The sequence below is a fragment of the Haliotis cracherodii genome, unplaced genomic scaffold (assembly GCF_022045235.1).
Source record: "Haliotis cracherodii isolate W230 unplaced genomic scaffold, xgHalCrac1.p SCAF_4, whole genome shotgun sequence".
In the NCBI taxonomy this organism is placed as follows: domain Eukaryota; kingdom Metazoa; phylum Mollusca; class Gastropoda; order Lepetellida; family Haliotidae; genus Haliotis; species Haliotis cracherodii.
In genome coordinates this window covers 14,757,291-14,777,834 of record NW_027266297.1, presented here as the reverse complement: position 1 = coordinate 14,777,834, position 20,544 = coordinate 14,757,291, and the positions used below count along the sequence as shown (strand labels likewise).

General features: G+C 37.5%; 1 protein-coding gene across 2 annotated transcripts in view; it reads right to left on the bottom strand.

Annotated features, from left to right (window-relative positions):
• LOC139479210 (uncharacterized) overlaps nucleotides 1–19,806 on the bottom strand; it is a 55,048-nt gene extending 35,242 nt beyond the window's left edge. The window contains exon 1 of one of the 2 annotated variants that reach the window (XM_071262057.1): nucleotides 19,682–19,806. The gene's annotated coding sequence lies outside the window, so the exon portion shown is untranslated. Of the gene's footprint in view, nucleotides 1–11,294; nucleotides 11,433–19,681 lie in introns of those variants that run through there. The other variant, XM_071262056.1, reaches the window with a different exon arrangement.
• Nucleotides 19,807–20,544: the final 738 nt, after the last annotated feature.

Genomic DNA, 20,544 nt, shown 5'->3' with positions numbered 1-20,544 from the left:
GTTAAAAAAGGAAATAAAAATGTTGTGTGTGAAAAAAAGCAGTTTATTTGTATAATGGTCACACCTTCACTACCACCCTGACAACATTTATTTTTGGTGGCTGCCTATTGCATATTGACCCATCTTCCCAATGCAAGGGAGTTAATTGAGTTAAAGTCCAGTTTCCACCCTTGCTAAACTAGGCCAGAATTTCTGCATTTGATCATAGCGCCTCCAGTGGCTATTACGAATAATGTCCTTTCCATGTCCTCCTATTGACCAATCAGATTCGACCTCTGATATCACTTGCATTTGCTTCAAACAAAATGGCGGCTCCAAGTGATTACGATCTGATTGATAATCAATATCAATATTGTAATGAACCTGGTCTTAATTCACGAAGTATATCAAATTATGTGAGCACCTTGGTTTTCAATGAATGCAAAACCATGCACCTGCATTCCCAAAAGGCTCTTTCAAGGAAAAAGAGCAAAGGAAACCATAAGAAACATGTTTTTATGTCTTCAAAATAATACAAAAATTCTTTAAGAAACATGTCTCATCCTCTTTAACATTTCAAATATCTATACCCTGATCAAACGTTATCCTATTTAATCTTTTCGTGTAATTCAATCTCCAAAGAATGTCAAAGATTATCATGACATCATTCTGACTTAATCAAACATATGGCATTCTGTAGGATGTCACCAAATGGAACATGATTTAAGAGACACATGACCCATAAACTGAATTTCAATACTAAAGATAAAGCCATATTTCCTGTCTTTTTGATAACAATTTGTACCGTAACACTCAACCGACCCATTACCACAAAAACATTGAGCCTGCCATGTTCGTGTCAAGTTGAGTTGAAAATTGGTCAAGTTATCACAACAAACCTTTCTATATTGTTGTATGGATAATATCAACAAGGGTTTTGTTCCTTACAATAGCCATATGAAACAAGAGAAGATCTCATCAGGGGAACGTAAAGGCTGCAAGGACCATATTACCTGAGTTAAGTAACTTTACATAAGTGATCATGTTGACACTGCCTTGCTGAATGGCTGACCCTGAAGGATCAGACATTTGTCAAAGGCCAGCTGTGAAATTATGGATCAGATATCTCTCATGACAGAAGTTAGGGAAAAGTTAAAAGGTTTGATGTTGGACAAAAAATATTAATTCATACAGGTGGTAAATTTCCTATCTGACAAAATCAGTTCATGTTAATAAAAAACATTTCATTCCTGTCATTATTAATCTATAACACTTTACGTCATCTCTGTCATAGGTAAAAATATAAGCTGTGTGAAAACAAAAGTCAGTATGACATACTCGTCTCTCATTCAGACCCCAGAGGTTATCCCATGTCATACGTGACTTTAAACCTCCCAAAGTTGGCACTGCTTTAACATCAGAATTCGAAGTCACTAAAACAGAAAACCCAACACTACAGGCAACTACAGTCAGTAGCTATGTCTAAACCTCAAACTACTGGGGATAGATGGGGCCATATATGCACCCAAGAAGAAGAAGAAGAAGAAGAAGTAGAGTGAGTGAGTGAGTTGGGTTTAACGCCGCTTTTAACAGTATTCCAGTTATATCGCGGCGTGTCAGCTTAATGTGGGAGGAAAGCCCGAAGTGATGCAGGTCTCTGACGTTTACCACTTCGGTGAAACCCACGAGCACGGGTATGGTGCTGACAAACCTAGAAACATAATCGGGGCGAACCTGGATTCGAACCCACAATCATAGGTTTCTGGCGTGCCCAAGGGACGCAACTCTGCAAAGCGAATCGCGGCGCCTTAGACGACTGGGCCACCTGTGCCCCCAGAAGAAGGAGAAGAAGGAGAAGGAGGAGAAAAAGAAGTAGAAGGAGAAGAAGAAGGAGAAGAAGTAGAAGGAGAATATGGAGAAGAATAAGGAGAAGTAGAAGGAGAAGAATAAGAAGTAGAAGGAGAAGATGGAGAAGGAGGAGAGGAAGTAGAAGTAGAAGAATAAGAAGAAGGAGAAGTAGAAGTAGAAGAAGGAGAAGAATAAGAAGAAGGAGAAGCAGATGAACATTCTTTACTACCAGTGCTGGGACAGGCTACTCAGGTATTCGTGTTGGGTAGGTACTCAGTAGGGCCCGGGTACGTACAGAACAACCCGGACCCTTGATTAGTCATGTGATATATTGTTTAATGGCAAAAATTATCTAGAAATTTATGTTTACATTATAAGTGAATAAAGATCACATTTCTTTCTGACTATGCACCCATTCCCTTCTGACTTTTTATGTTTGAAAAAAGACAAAACTTCCGTCAACTTCAGTGTATGCATGACCAGATCGTTTTACATGTGTATCTAAATATTTTTTGCCAGGACTCCGGTATAACAATTCCCAATTGGACATTTTGTACCTAACTCTTGAGACCTACAGTGGCTAGTCGGGTAGGGTCAGGTAGTAGTGGGGTGGGTACCTGGGTAGTAAATTTGAACTTGTCCCAGCCCTAATTACTACTCATCATGGCTGGCCTTTGGGAGGTAGAATTTGCAAAATGTGTTGTATTTTATGTCAGAAGAACAAGAAGAAGAAAATATTTTATTAGGGTGTCGCATGATATACATACATAAGGACAAACAGTTAAAAACAATTATTGTATATCATCCGGCCGATATGGCCTATGGGACACCAAATATCTCATAAGTACAAATAAAAGAACATAGTGTGCTAAAAACACAAATGTTACAAAACAATACATTTAAAATAAACAATGTAAAACGTGTAAGATAACACACCATTCCACTAAGTTAGGTATCAGCATTGTAATTACAAGTCCATTCAACCATAACCCATGTTGTTTTAAACCATTGACAAATGGGAGGATACCCCCTTGAGCATATTTTTTAGAAAACAATAACATACATTCCTTTCTCATCCCCTCCTTAGATCCAGCAGCCTATATACTCATTCCCTTTTCATCTCCTGAAAGAGACTTGAGGTTTTTTTTAATCCTCTCAAATAATGTGTTTGATAGTGTAAGGAGTGTTACAAATTTGTGTAGCTCCAATGTATCATAACTGACACAAGTATTCAATGTTTCACATCCTTGTATAATATTTCAGACATTAGGAAGGCCCTGCGTTGTTAGTCTCATCAATATTTATGCCTCAATGCATAATTCTTCAAACTGGAGTCAAATCTTTCAATCATCTGTCAAATTAAATTCACAGAACAGAAATTCATAACAGAAAAATCCCAAGGCCAACGATTTTTCACTATTAAATGAATTTCAGGTAGTTGATGTTTCACATCAAGTAAAAGGTGACAAGGTCAATCTAATCCCACACCCATTTTCACAGTTAATGTATTGGTTTATTTTGCAGGACGGTGACCAACTGTTTTTCATTAATACCCAACTGGGGCACCATACAATTTTTTTTCGAAATCAATCATTCAGGTGTCTTGCTTAATCAGGATTAAGAGGGGTGGGGGCGGGGTGGGTATCTTTAAATCCTAAATGATTCACTGTTCACCAAATTAAATGTTTTCTTACATAGCCTAAAGGAGCATATATGTTAATGTACATCACATTTTATTTTCATTATTTTGCATAACAATATCCCTATACAAATACTCAGACAAATTTCTCAGACATGTTCTTTTTTACATTCAGCTTTTGAGCAGATAAGAAGCACTGTCGGTATAGTGCATGATGTTGATTTCCTGCCTTTCCAACATCGCAAGTGAAGTCTATCGTATCATCCTTCCTTTTAAAGTACTGTACCAACAATTTGACTATAATTAACAGACCCGTGAAGATTCCGGGGTAGAATAGGTCTTCAGCAACCCATGCTTGCCATTAAAGGCGACTATGCTTGTCGTAAAAGGCGACTAACGGGATCGGGTGGTCAGGCTCGCTGACTTGGTTGATGCATGTCATAGATCCCAATTGCGTGGATCGATGTTCATGATATTAATCACTAGATTGTCTGGTCCAGATTGGATTATTTACAGACCGCCGTCATATAGCTGGAATATTGCTGAGTGCGGCGTTAAACAACAAATAAACAAACAAACTATAATTAACATAAGTAACATGACCAATAACACCACTTACAACATGGTCCCCAAGTCTTAATCCATTAAAACAATAACTGTTAAACAGATTAAGCTTCAAAGAAACCGCACTGGGACATCGTGGAAATAATTTTGGTCATCAGGTCAATGCAGTGTGAATACCCACTGTAGCATAGCACCATCAGAGTCTAACACCTTCCAATGCCTTGAACAAACCCAAGTCAAAGGATCAAGATCGACCTTGGTGCAGCACTAAGAAGGTAACTGGGGTACAAACAATCTCATTAAAATTAGATCTTTTACTCTGATACATACCTCTCTGCATCAAGATCCGAGGACATCTAATTATCGTATCAGAATACAAGATCAGATTTTAATGAGTTTGTGTGCACTGGGAGACTGAGAACTGATTGTGTCAGTTATCGGAGCATCTCACCCAGGGACTGAAATCACCCCTCTCCTGCCTGGAGGCAGTTGGGCATCTACTACGGGTGACACACAGACTCTCCACATTCTATCACAAGCTAAGAATTAGTGCTTATAATTTTTTTTTGATGCCACAATCATCAGTAATGGATCAGCTACATCAACCAGTAATAATCTTGTCATCTCCAGTGTTTAAGATCAGGTCATTTTCTAGGACACCGAGTGCTTGCCGATCAAAATGTCTGAAGACTTTTCCAAATTTGGCAAATGATATTAAAAAATCTCCTCTCAAAAGTTGATAAAAAAGTTAAGGCAATGTCCTAATGTCATTTGTCTTCAGCAAAATAACTGATCTCTTGTGGAGAAGTTATGGGACACAGTCAGACAAACCCATTATGAAGGCAACAAGAGGGTATCATCAGTGCACTCGACCATGTTTCCAGCTGTAGATATTTTGGGAGGATACACATTATGGTCTTACACTTCTTCGTAAAGTGACTTGCACTGGCGGATCCAGAGAGGGTTGCCCCTTTCAATCTGACTCCTTACATGTTACTGCACCGGAGTTTGATCGCCAGACGCGCCATACCAAAAAACGTTAAAAGATGGTACTTGTTGTTACCTTGTCGGTATTAAGGGGCTAAAACACACACACACACACACACACACACACACACACACACACACACGCATGCACGTCGCTATATAAGTATAATAAACTTGGACGCGATGTTAAAATGTTAAACCTCATTTCACCTCACCTTACTTCGTCCAAGTGGGTATTAAGTGCACACACCCTTTTTTTTCAAAATCCTGCATCCCCCTCTGACTTGAGCAAATCTGAAGGCCCATTGTATTGCTGAAGCTACAGCTTCCTAGACCCTTAAGATTTTGACGATATTTCACAATTTAATTTTCCCCTTTCAAACAACAACTGGTTCAGGTGAGCCCCAAATCAAACATCTTTTCCATACCAAGGTAGGCTGTAATTGAAATAAGACGATGGTTGGCCAGAAGTGTCTGTTTATCCAAAGAACAACAAACATCACTCTCTTTGATATTTATAGTGACACTTGTAACACAATGTGTCTGTAAGGCAGTGATACATAAAACATGGCACAAAAAATATTTTTCTTTCGAGCCATGTCAACAAAATTCCTCGAAAGAAATGTGTGACAAAGCCAGCCATGGCTCCGACACTTTATGAAAACGTAATGCCTATTAAACAATTCACCTTATGTACTATACTTTGAAGATAACAGTCAATCGAATCACATATAAATGTTAATGAAATTCCAGAGAAAATCTGACAATCCCCCACTGTCAAACATCACCAATTCTTCTACCTTTATTACTCTCTCACTGAGTTTATTGCCCAGTGATCAGCGACAATGGCATTTGAACTCTACAGGAAATAAAACCACAATTCGATAAATAAAGGATTTCCGCTTCAAATACGATATCAAGTGTATTCATGATAATAACAGCAACCATTGTTCTGGTAAAGTCTATGCATGTGCTAACATATCACGACTGTATAAACCAACCCCCCTTCGACTGAAGGTAAATTTGTTCAGATTTTGTGAATCAACTGTGAAAATTTATGAACTCCAAGGAAGCAAAACGCCGCTGGATTGACCAGGCACAACATTTGGCCACTTTGATGGTGATTTTATTAGTGGTGTTTGGTCAGTAAACAGATCCATGGTGTCCGTCAAGGTACAAGCTACCTGGGGGTGGGAACTACTCAATATAAATGGATGGATGGACATGAGTGTGGACAGGTGACACGCAGGTACGATCATGTGTTTTTAGGCTCTTTCATACCTGTTAGAAAAATGGAATTTTAAAAGACTTGAGTACATGGTCATTATCATTATAATCACCAGATCCTCTTTGAGATGGTGGAGTGTGTTGGTAGGCCTTTTGTTGCTTTCAGAAATATTGCTCTTTTAACAAATACCATCCCTGGGGTGACAATAATGGGTTTTATAAAATGTACCAATGTAGAGGATCTCACCTTTCAGTAGAATAAAACCTTACATTTATTCAATGAAGATTTAATTTTTTATTATTTTTTAAATCCTTCTAATTTCTCTCTTTTTCAAGCCTTTTGAGGATTGCCTCCTCTCTCGGTGAAATACCTCAGTTGTCTATTACAGGGGTCTGTCTATTGCGGTAATTATGTATGGTTCTGCTGAACAAGGCTTGTCAAAATCCTGACCCGTCAATTTGAATTTCACATCAGAATTAAATAATTTGCAGCATACATTATAATGACAATGAATAGGCCATTTATATGGTACTTTTATCCACACCACAGAAGTACTCTCAAAGCACATACAACGAAAGTAAAAACTCAATCATATTGAAACAAACAGATACCGTATTCAACGTAATAAGCGCCCCGCTCTAATAAGCGCCCACGGTGATATTTGCTAATATACTGGCTAATGAACAATCCCAATTAGCACCCCTTCTGATTGATGAATATACACAAGACTGTTTATTTGTGCATAATACGTTTGTTGTATGCACCCTTAATTATGGGCAATAAAATTCTGGAAAATATATCTGTCATATATAAACATTTCAGCATAAACTATGAAATTTACGCTCTTTGAACTCTGTTGTTTTTCACCAAAATAATATTCTAATAAGAGCCCCCTAATTCTAATTTTGAGAGCGCCCTGGGCGCTTATTATGTCGAATACGGTATATTTGTCTAAGACACAGAAAGATTATGAATGGCTTTCAGATTCTTTGGAGCAAGCAACTTTAAGGAGGAATTGATCAGAAGTAAACAGGGGGTGGTTAAACACTTGAAGATGGTCCTACACCACTACAGTCAGTTATCTCACAGGAACACTGTCCAGTAAGTGCTTGTAATATGTTAGAGATATCTGTGGAGCTGATTGATGTTCAAAGTCTAATACTGAAAATGCAAACCTCTCTTGTACCATCAGTCAGTGGAAAGACCTCAAACATTTTTAGCAAGAGATTGCAGTTTAGTCCTAAATATAATTTTAATCCAAGCTGCTTCATTTGGAGTTTTGTGTAACCTCTGAAATGTCTTAGTAACACAGGTCAACAAGTTGTTGCAGTTTTCTAAGGAACCATTTGATATTTTGGGAAGGGCCTGGGTTTCGTCTGGATATCAGATATTTTTGCAACTACAGATGCAACACCAGATATTTGTTTATTAAACTATGTGCCTGAATATTATTATAAGAAAGACACATTCCAACAATGAAGTGGTGTGGCAGACAATTCTTTTTTTCAACAGTTTGAAGCATAATTATGTTTTTCTGGGACAATTTTTTTTCCCAATGACATCCCAAGCAAAACTTTACACAAACAATCTTGATACTAAGGTGCCAGAGTGGCAGAATCGTACAATTGACTTTGCTTTTAGTAGAGATTTCTTAAGATTGGGGAAATGGTTTTGTTGTTGTATATACCAGGAAGTAAAAGTAGATGGTGATGGCAATTACCCCAGTCTGTTACACAGGTAGAAGTGAATGGTATTAGTTATTAGGTTTATTACAGTGATGGATCAAGTGAGTTATGTTTAACGCCACTTTGAACAGTATTTCTGAGTATATCACAGTGTGTCACCTTTTTGCAGAAATCTTGAAATGATCAAGGGGTATAATGCTGACAGACATAGGATTACAGTAGGAGGAATCTGAGATCCAAACCACTGATCACAGGGTTGTGGCAAGCCTGTTAAGAACCTTAGTTTATCAAGGCCACCCATGTCATGTCCTTCAACATTCAACATTTAACCAAACATATTAACACTTAGAATCGATTTATATTCATTTTGTAATCTTTGCAATCATAGTAACGTAAACACACAAGGCTAATTCAATAGTATTTTACCTATAAAACATACTTTTTTCTTTCATGGTTACACTTTTTGTACCTACATGTATTACCACTTTTTCAGGCTTTAATGTTTTTAACAATGTTCAGATTTCATACTGCTCCCTACATCCAAGATGTAATTCACTTAGATATGCTTCAACTCACACAACCCATTCATTTCCTTACCGTAAATACCACAGAATCTCTCTACAAACATGCCGAACACTGACTGTATCTTTCAATCTTATTCTAATAAATACCAACACACACCTTTAAAGATGAAAGTTCAAAAGTTAGTCCAAGGTTATCTCAGGTAAATATCTACCTGTTCTACTGACGAGCTTACCTGTGTAACTGACAGGCTTACCCGACCATTCATCAGCGTGTCTTCACCTCCTGATTGAAAGCGTATGAAAGTCATGATATAAATCTCTCCCTGGGAGCTACGCCTCCCGACATCCATTTCACTTAAATCACAAAGGAGGTGGGAACAAACAGTATCAAATTCCATCATTAAAATCTCTTAACACATTTGTACCAAACTTAAGGCATTTGTTATCTCTGTGGGAAATTTCAAAATCTCAACCACAGAATGAAGGAACAAATTTCCATACGCGTAAAATGTTTTCTGGTAGATGATAAACTTATCTTCATGATTTTATAAAAACTAAACACCGTGTCCCCCTTAAATACTGGATGAACTTAGACATAAAAATTACAACATCTTCCTTATTAAAGGGAAAATTGAAATTATGAAAGTGAATGCTAAAGACACTTAGATATTTCTGAAAACTAATGAGGAAATCTGTAACTTGGTTACAATGAAGTTAATGTATACATATGTACATGTACATCATCAAAATCATCATCAACAGTTTATTATCATCATAACATTATCATCAATATAACCAATATCTTATTATCATTATACATGTAACAACTTTATCATCATAATAGTGTAACCAATGTATTTTTATCATTATAATAACATCATCATTATAACCAATGGCCTATCGTCATTGGTGGTGATGATGATGATGATGATGATGATGATGATGATGACCCTAAATACTCTGAGTCTGCTATCAAAACATGTGAGCCAGGAAACAAATGACTGGGTCTGTTATTAATCAGTAATTCATCAGTGTGCCTGCGTCATTCCATGTCTATAGCCTGCAGCTGCTATGCATTGCTTACCTTCAACTATGTCAGATTTGTGCACAACAGTTTTTATCATTTAGACACAAAAACATGCATACTGGTAGTTAAAACTGAGGTGAGTTCAGTCTAACACAGAAGGTGACATAAATGTCACAGACTAATGAATCAGTTATCACTTAAGCAACAGGAGGAATTCTTGTTGACTCATCACCCAGGTGTTTCTAACTGAACATTATTCTTTCTTATCCTTTGAGCCAGTTGAGTATCTGCGGGTTAAAGTGCATGATGATGGGTACAACGTGTGAAGTCTGCCACACCCACCCACCAAGGGTTAAAGTATATGAACGCCTGGCCGGATTTGATTGCCCACATGGGTACAAGGTGTGAAGTCTGCCACACCCACCCACCAAGGGTTAAAGTGTATGAAGGCCTGGGCCGGATTTGATTGTCAACAATGTGTGAAGTCTGCTATACCACCCACCAAGGGTTAAAGTATATGAACGCCTGGCCGGATTTGATTGCCCACATGGGTACAATGTGTGAAGTCTGTTATACCCACCCACCAAGGGTTAAAGTATATGAGGGCCTGGCCGGATTTGATTGCCCACATGGGTACAACATGTGAAGTCTGCTATACCCACCCACCAAGGGTTAAAGTGTATGAAGACCTGGGCCGGATTTGATTGTCAACACGGGTACAAAGTGTGAAGTCTGCTACACCCACCCACCAAGGGTTAAAGTATATGAAGGTCCAGCAACTCAAACTGACTCAACTCAATTATACTTTCAATTCATACTTTTTGAACTACCAGTTTTATTTCCTCCTCACTTTCTTTTTCATAAATAGATTTGTAATCCTTTATCTTTACTGCCAAGACATAGAAGCTTGGTTTCGATTACTGCTTAGGAGGAGAACAGTGACAAAGGTGTCACAGGTGTCTCTATCTTCTCAGTTTGACTTGTAGTTCATGATTTGAAGTCCATGATTTGAAGTTCATGATTTGAAGTTCTGAATTTCAAGAGACATTGCCAATTTTTCTGTAAAAGGATTTCGGAAAATTCTAATTTTCTTTCAATTTTATTGATGTTATAAAATGTATCTTCTCTGGTATTATCATGAATTTACTTTTAGATGTGTTGATAGGGAGCCTCGAGTCTAAATTCAGTTAGTAGTTTGTGCTACACTGATACAAGTTAGAGTGAAATATTATCTCAAAATTACAATTTATGTGTGCTTATTAAAGAGCTATATTCATTATGTACATTTCATGTCTTAGAAATTGTCACTACTCCCTAAATATGTCCTGGGTATCATGGTTTGTAAGCAGTAAGGGTGCAATATGCACTATAGGCAAACTGCACAAGAAAGTACCGCCATTGTAGGTGAGCTACACTAGAAACTACCTCAGTTTTAAGTGAGCTACACCAAAGGCAATTTTTCGTTTTTTGTATAACGCATAAAATATGGCACAAAGCAAAGTGGTGGCACAAACAAGACCCCTATATACCAGTGAACTTTTGAGTCCCATGAAATCATTTAAACCTTAAAATTACAGATACTTCAACATTGGATAACATATAGATTCTTATATATAAAGTCATACTTTGAATCACTAAAACAAATCATTAGCATGATATGAAACCTAAACAAAGAAATCGCTGAACTAGAAAGCACATCAGCATAAGATACAACATAAAAGATGTCATGAAACTACACAGAATAAAATCATAACATGAAACAATACAATGACACCTTCACCTACATGCATTTCGCATATCAATGTCCTCCTACCTTCAAAACAGCTCCACTCTCATTGAAATTGAATTCCAAAATCCCCCTTCACATCAGCTCAATTTTCAGTACAAGCAAGAACCTGCCATTGTTAAGCCATGATGTAATGTAGGCTACCACTACTAGTTGACACCAAAATAAAACTCGTAATCGCTCGGCTGATTCCACTTTTTCAATGCCTCAAGCTCATAACAAGTCTCGCATCATTCCTTTCACCTCTCGTTAAATTCAACATACTGATGTCAGTTTCAGCCAATCAGAAATTAAGTAACTGCCCCGTCATCCAATCAGGAAGAGATTACAATCATTATCTGCTTCACTCACCTGCAAGTTTCAGCACCACTGACAAATGACAAAGTTATTTTATTTGCAATCAAAGCGTAATAAAGCTTCCATTTTCAGATTTCCGAAAAGGTTTGTCGAAAGGTTCCCATGGTTTTCATCATGTCAATTACTATTAAATCAAATACTGCTGTATCGCTATTCAATTCTTTACTTGCATAACATCTTGTGTTAAACATTTCTGAAGGATATAACTGAATAAATGATTTTTTTTCTTTTGAAATCTGTTGATAAAAAGTGTGTTACAAACCAAGGCCTCCATTGATGTAACGAAATATTGATATAAACTAGGCAAGTTCACATCATCTCAAAGAGAGCCCTGTTTAATAGGGTTGAGATTGAAAGTCTTTCAGCCTTGCTTGACAATGGTATAAGGATCTATGCCGAAACATCGCCTTTACAGTAAATAAAGAAGTTGTTATCCATAAATTGTGTCTACTTTGAAAGTCTTTCTGTTGTGTTCAGATATGGTTAAAGATTATATCTGGGATGGGGTAGAAACATGTTATTCACAAACAATAAAGACATAATTCTTCACATAAAATAGATATTAATAATTGATTTATTGAATAACCAAGTGAATAACATGACAGATGCTTAACATTTATATCATTTTTTTATTTAAATATTCAAGCCATTTAGAAATAATGAAAATCTGTGTCAGAGAGTTTTTTGCAAGTTTACATATGGACAGACATTTTTATGTTCAGGAGGGGCAAAATGTATCACCATTATAAAGGGGGGGGGGGCCTTGAAAAATATTATACAGTTCTATTTTTTCAAAAAATACTTATTTCTAATTTGAACATTATTTATGGACTGCTTATTTATTGTAAGGGGGTAGGGGCATGAACAAATGTTAAAATGAAAAATGAATGTTACATGTATTTGGTAGGGGCCATGAAAAAATGGGGGCGGGGGGCAGCAAATTATATTAGTCCTAAGTCCAATCTCACTGACCTCCCTCCCCTATAATAAATTACCAGTCCCTAAATGATACATTTATTACAAATGGAACACACAAATAGTGCCTAACAAACAGACTTACAGACCTTGATAATCATTACAACAAATCTTATCAGGAGTTTAACAGAAAGGGCCTTCCCTTCAATTATGACCTATAATATTTGCCGAAAATACATAAAACATGTTACTTTCCTGTTGCACACTAGCAGTGCAGCATGACTATACATGACCTACTTGTGCACTGTGGTGAGCCCTGTGTGATGTATCAGACAAAGATATGTACAACAGCTGGTACACAAGGCGGGTGCAATTAGTGCTTTACAGGACAACACATGGCAAAATAACAAGAATGTTCACTTCATATCAATACATGTAATCATTGTAGGAAATAGCCAGGATATATGGTCTACCTATTCTATAAGTGATGGATCTCTTAAACATTGTCATCAAAGTTAAAACCCAGGGGATTCTGGGGCAGAATAGGTAACTACAACCCCATGTTTTGCCCTTTTCTATATTGGTTTATAGATTCTCCAATCTCATTAAAATCAGATCTAACTTCTCGCTGCCGCTAAACAAAGATCTGAGGACATCCCATTACGGGACGAGAACGACCCTTCGCGAACTTTGACCGACCACTGAAATGACTGACAAGATGTCGACATCAGCCAATTAGAAAGCAGCTTTCTTGAGCTTTACGGCACTTGCTTCAATCTGGCGACTTCCATTTCAGACTACGCTTGAAAAATATGTTGACACCGTTCTCGATTAAAATTTTTAAAACTGAACAAACGAACACTCCTGAAGGTCTAATATATGGTTGAGATTATATGGCTATGACTCCCATGTACTGTGCAACGCCTCCTTCGTTCAAATGTTTATCCCACGGATGTGAGAGATAGACTATTATTTTGACGGAATAGTCGTACAGGCTGTAACTGTCGTTCGGAATACCCCGTGTAAACGTTTTCGAGGGTTGCATGATTAGAAAACACATTCCCACTGTCACTTTCATGATCTGGTAAGCGACGCTTTGATTGGTCGGATGAAAGGTCGTTCTGACGTGACCCGTAATGGGATGTCCTCAGATCTTTGTATAGCGATGATGTTTATCAAGTATTTATAACAAAAAACTATTGTATTATGATAAATCATATATGTCTAAAATCTTTGCAATCAAAACTCACTACTTTGCAGATGGAAACGCTTCTGCAATGATTTCCATGACAACGCAGTGTTGACAGTAAGGAGTAGTAACTCAAGCCACATCTGAGCACCAAGCAATGTCATGTCTCATCTCTGTTGTTACTGTTCATCTCTACAACACATATTAAATCATGTTCGTGCTGTCGACCACTGGCTCTCCTGGTCCTGACGCTATTATTTACAGTCTACCCTGATATTACCAGAACATAGCAAACTGCAGCATTTTCAACAACCCACCCCATTCATAAAACATCCAATCACCGTTTTCCTCTCATAAAGGTGCATGATCAGCTTCTCCATTAGTGTCTTTCTTCCATGGTCTTCCTTTATTGCATATTCTGCATATTCACCTCCACTCTCTTGATCTTCTTGTACTGTGAACATGATGTTTCATTTGTGATAAACACACACACCCTCATTCAATGACAGGTGACATCACAGCTTTGTGTGTACACATGGTTTCCATAAGCTCCCCACAGTGACATCTCATTGTCAACATGATGACACATGTTCCTGGGTGTTTATACGTTGCCACATATTAGCCAGTGGAAAGTTCAAAACGGATTCTTGCTGTTATCAAATCTGATGAATCTGTTCCCTGAAGGTCATGTTGAAACTTTACTTTCAATTGCACTGATAGCTGCACACACTAAATGCCGCATTTAGGGATCTGTTTTCACATACCAGGAATAGAAATCTTTCTTTACAAAACGGTCACAAGACACTTGTAAAAATGTTCAGGTGAACTCTATGCAACAAGAAGAAAACGTTTGATCCATCTTCATGCCCGGTGAATGTCATTTCAACATGAGACTACCTCCATGGTCTTGTGGACAGAGCATCTGCCCGCAGAGGCTGGTGGGTCAATTCCTGGCGGCATCATACCAAAAAGATGGTACTTGTTGTCTCCCTGCCTGGTGCTAGGCATTAAGGAAATAAAACAAGGACTGGTCAGCTCAGAGTCAGTATACTGTGTCTGAGTGGGGTACCCATGTTAAACTGTGGCATTGTATCTCAGTGGGCAGGCACAATAAAACTTGCATGAGTCCAGACTAATACAAGCAGCCACACTCATACTTTGCATTAAGCATGTTTTTTTTTTCCTCACAAAAGTTTGCCGAGATTATTTTTTTGTACATTTATCACTGATCAGATAATATACATCATCACAATGTATTTTGTTAAAAAGATATGATTTCTATATGTACCAGTCTTTTTCTTCTATTTATCATGTCATTGACACAATTGTACAAGGAATTTCACACAAAAACAAATTTATATGCTTACTTGCTCCATAAAACAACTAATGCACCTTTTTTATTATCCTCACAAATATAGATTTTCTACATGAATTTCAATCCTTGCATGTGTTCATTAGGAACAGAATTGTCAGAGATATATAAATACTTGATATTAGGGGTGGTGGGATAGTCTAGTGGTTAAATACCTTTTGCTCGAAGACCTGGGTTCGATTCCCCACATAATGAGTAAAGTCCATTTCTGGTTTCACCACTGATATTCCTGGAATATTGTTAAAAGTGGCATAAATTCTGACTCACTTGCTCACTTGATGTCATTTACTGTAAACAATGATGTTTATCAAGTATTTCAGTGGTAGAAACTAACAGTTTCAGTCCCCTAGTCCTTATAATGATAGCATATAGCAAAACCTTTAAAAATGTCAAAATTCTACTAGTCCTTAGGATACTTTTACTATTGGACAGTTTATCAAGGACTATAGGACTAGTGCCAATTTCTAACCCTGTATTTATAACAAACATTTTGTAATAATGTACATTAATAAATTGATAAATGCACAGGGAGTTTCTGATCGCAGCCTCCAAACTTGACTTGTAGTGACTTGAGCGACAGAAAAACATCAACTTTAGAACCACTTAAGTCAAACTCAGAAACACAATATGAAAAGCATCACTCTCAGGGATATAAGTTTCTTCACAAACCTTAACAACATCATCCTTTTGAGATATGAACAACCAGTTGTCAGAACAACTTTCACACAACAGTGCACCTTTGGAGGTATAGGAAATAGCTAAATATAATTATTGCAACGGTTACTATACTGAACAAAGGGAGGGAAAATTAAAGGGTGTAGCCCAGATTTGAAGAAAAGCTTATTTCTGTAGCCTCATGTTGCAAATAAACCCACTGCCCATAAAATGTCTCATCCTTTTGTTGAGCCGGGACAATTTGGCAAAATCTCATGTTATTACTCTTAATATATCCAAAGAGTCCACTTTAATCTATCTCATATACCTTGACATGTCTTGCAGTTCTTTTGAAAGATGCTGAAGGTAACATTAGCTTTTATTATGGTAATACTATCATATTAACTGTCAAAGGAGCAGATGCTTGTTAATAGCAGTCAACCTGTCAGAATTAAAGTGTGATTAGTACAACAAAATGTAATACATAGTTTCATGGATTCTTGTTCAAGAGCTTAATCCTCCTGCCAATTGTATATATATCTTATAAGACAGTTTGAGCCTCCTTCAGTCATCCTAACCATGGGGTTTGTATATAAACTGAACATGTTTATGAACTTGAATACAGATCTAGGTCCTCTGAATGCAAACTATTTTTGATTTAATGCATTGGGGATTTTTTTCCAATAAAAAATATAATAAACATTAAGGAGTGAATGTTGTTTACCTGGCCAATGTTTCCTCTAGTTGACAAACAGAGGCTATAACTTTTATCATGGTTTACAGATGTATTGCTAACCCTTGAGTCTGGGTATGTTGAAATAGAAGAACACTGTGTGGCTCAGTATATTTATATGTATTCTGTTGGGCATCAAGTTGTTTGGGTCAGATTAGTAGGAATGCTAAACCTGTTTTAAGTGCAGGGTGTTTCACAATGTTTACAGTGAGTGAGTGAGGTTTTACGCCGCTTTAAGCAATATTCCAGTAATATCACGGTGGGGGACACCACAAATGGGCTTCTCCGGTGTACCCATGTCAGGAATCAAACCCGGGTCTTCGGCGTGACGAGCGAACGCTTTAACCACTAGGCTACCCAACCGCCCCCACAATATTTACAGGGACATGTTCATGTTTAAACTATTAACTCACAACATATAAGGCTTTGTCCTTGTGTGCAGTGGCCAGAGACTAAAAATAAAATGCATCCGATTAAATTTTATCGGCAGAAATAAAGAAGACATTTTAACTATTTCTGTTTCATTTTCTGATTGTGGCTTTCCACGTCTGTTGAACCATAAACTGAAACACTAAAAAAGTTCCATCTAATGTTATTTCTTGTCTTACAGATTTTGGGTGAAGATGTATTTTTTACAGAGACATTTTTGTTAGTACAAGTTCTGCAACTACTTAGCACCAATGCACACTATAATATGTTAATAACTGTTCGTAACAAAAAGAACTGGTAACAATGTCTTAAAGACTCTGTTGAATAAGGTAGGGTTCGTCTTCTAATTATATTTTAAGACTGCTTTCTCCAGTGGTTTTGAAAGATAAAGTAGTCAGTAAGAGTCTTATTTAACAGTCATTTGAAAGATGTTTGTCATTTGAAGAAATGTGACATGAGTTTCATCTTCTTTATTCTTTCAGTGTGCTTTTTCAGTTCCAGTGTTTGTATCTCCTTGTCCAACAAGTAGACTGTCAACTCTACCTTCATTGACACTGCAGATTCTGATATGCCACTTTAACATACATTCTGTTTATCAAAACGATTCTTCACATGTACTATTACTACATGAATAACCACTGCATAGGGATTAAGACTGGTTTATGATATTTTATCAGATTGTGCCAAAAAAATGTGTCAAACCTGGCTGTTAACATCACCTTCAGTAGATTTAATGTTATAATGGGTAATTATTACCTGAGCTAACTAAACCAGAGTTAACTAGACTGAGGCTTTGGAAAAGAAGCCAAAGTTGAAGACTGATTCATTCATTATTTGTTATCCAAGTCAGCTCTGCTATATCAGAAGATGATCAAGAATATCAATGATGTCACGAACTGAACCTGTAAGATGTACAAAGTCACCAGCATCACTTAAAAAGCTTTTAATGACATTTCTCTATTCAAACATATATACTACACAAAACAAGTTAAGAACACCCACAATTAGAAGACTGTGTGTTGCACTACCTTCCAGCCATGACTTAACTGTCGTCATATGAAAAAAAAGGTGTTCTTTAACTTATTTTGAGTAGTATAGAAAGTACTTGAAAGCTTCATTAAGACATCAAAAAACATCTTTAATGATATTTTCACTCAAAAAGAAACATGAAATGCAAGCCTGGTTTTATTACCTCCTGATAATAATACTCATAAATATGAAATTCACAATTACCTGAGAAACAGTACAGAAGAAGGCACTCTTACATTCTTTCATATAATAATTATTAGGAATTCTTAAGAAAGTAATTGTAAAAAGTGATTTCTTGTTGGTGTCTGTTACAAGTGACCTTGATGTCTGACTATATTGACTCATGGATATTTGAAGGCATCAATTACCCTGACTCAATGAATCACTGAGTGTTCAAAGGGAATGAGTAATCAGGCAAATAGGAGTGACAAATAAACAGACTATTCAATTATCAATGCTATATGTGTACTTGGAATAAACAATGACATGAACAAATCAGGAAGTTATTAAAAGTCATAGATAATAACTTTATTAATACTCTCATGTAATAAATGTAATATAAGGGATTTCAATTTCTTAGTAAAGTAGGGGGGCACGGGTGGCCAAGTCATCTAAGGTGCCGCGATTTGGTGTGTAGAGTTGCGTCCCTTAGGCACACCAAAAACCTATGATTGTGGGTTCGAATCCCGGTTCGCCCCGATTATGTTTCTACGTTTGTCAGCACCATACCCATGCTCGTGGGTTTCACCGAAGTGGTAAACATCTCAGACCTGCATCACTTCGGGCTTTCCTCCCACATTAAGCTGACATGGCGTGATTTAACTGGAATAATGTTAAAAGCAGCATTAAACCCAACTCACTCACTCACTTAGTAAAGTACAAATTCTGGTACCTTTTTAAAAAGACATGCCTGTTCATAATACTCTCATATTTCAATTGCCATCATAGTTTCTGGGTTCCTGTGTTTAAGAAATTTCTCTACATAAGATGAAAATTAAACAAAATGGTTGATAAAAACAGTCAGCAAAAAAGAGGATTTGGTAACAGAAGCTAGGGTTATATTGTCAAAAATATTTATTTTATTTAGTCCAAGATATAATTAAAATGTCGTTATTTATGCTGTTTCAGTTCATACAATCTGTAAATTTATCTAAGAAATCATTAATCTAGTGATGTTATGGGTCATAAATCTAAATTAACCATTCTACATCATATCCTTTTTTATGGTTACAGCATATTATATATGTGGTAAATTTTTACAGATGTTCTAACCATGACAACCCACACCCGTCCACCTTCCCACCAATATCTACCAACCCGTGAAGATCCGGGGTAGAATAGGTCTTCAGCAACCCATTCTTGCCATAAAAAGTGACTATGCTTGTCGTAAGAGGTGACTATCGCGATCAGGTGGTCAGGCTCGCTGACTTGGTTGATGCATGTCATCGATTCCCAATTGCGTGGATCGATGCTCATGATATTAATCACTGGACTGTCTGGTCCAGACTGGATTATTTACAGACCACCGTCATATAGCTGGAATATTACTGAGTGTGGCGTAAAACAACAAACAAACAAACAAACCAATATCTACCAGTAAATCGAGGAACCTATAACATGAGACCAGACCATATCACACCTGCCTCAGACGTTGCAAGAATTATAATTTCTCCCTGGAGTTATGTCGGTAATGCTAGAAGGGTTGGTAATTTGACAAACGTATAGATTTGACATACCTGTGTTTTGTTTGGTTGGTCGTCGGCCGATTGTCCGGGTAATGAGGAGTCCGAGAGGACACTTGTCACCTGTCGTCGAGAGTTCACAGCAGACGACATCTTGTCAACCCCTACGGGTCACACATAATCACATCTCAGGTCACAAAAACATGGGCTGTGGGGGGTCTACATGTCCGCCCCAACAACACAGTTCCACAATTGCACCAAAACGTGCGTGCTAATTGCGTTTGTTTGGATGCTGTATGTGAGTCACGGCTCGGGTGGACCACTGGTCTAGGACGCTACACGGTGCATGCCTTCGTTCTTTCGTCGTGCCAGGATCCGCTGACCCGATTCGAATCATCTATCTTTCAGCACCATAAATTAGACATGGTCCTCTTCGTCAAAGGTTCTGTGCGAAACCTCTGTACGCTATTAGTATTCGACAATAAGAACCTTGTCTACACGAGATCTTTTTCCGTGCTCGTGGGGTTCATCAAATTACCAAACACAGTCTACAGCCTGCATTACTTCGGGCTTTCCTAGCTCCCACATAAACACACACCTATGATATACCACAAATACCATTCGACCCAGCTCTGTCATAACTCATTCACTAAAGGCTCTTCTCGATGTGCTTGTAGGGGCGGTGTGGTAGTCCAATGGTTAACGCGTTCGATGGTCACGCCGAAAGCCTGGGTTCTATTCTCAATAATGTGTTAAGCCCATTTTTGGTATCCCTCTGGCTGCCGTGATATTTTTGGAATATTGCTATAAGCGGCGAAAAAACAAATACACACACCCGTTGTATGCTGGCAAATCTGGTTATCAGTTATTTACTTCAGTGAGTTTTTTAGACCGAAATCATCGATATCAAATATATA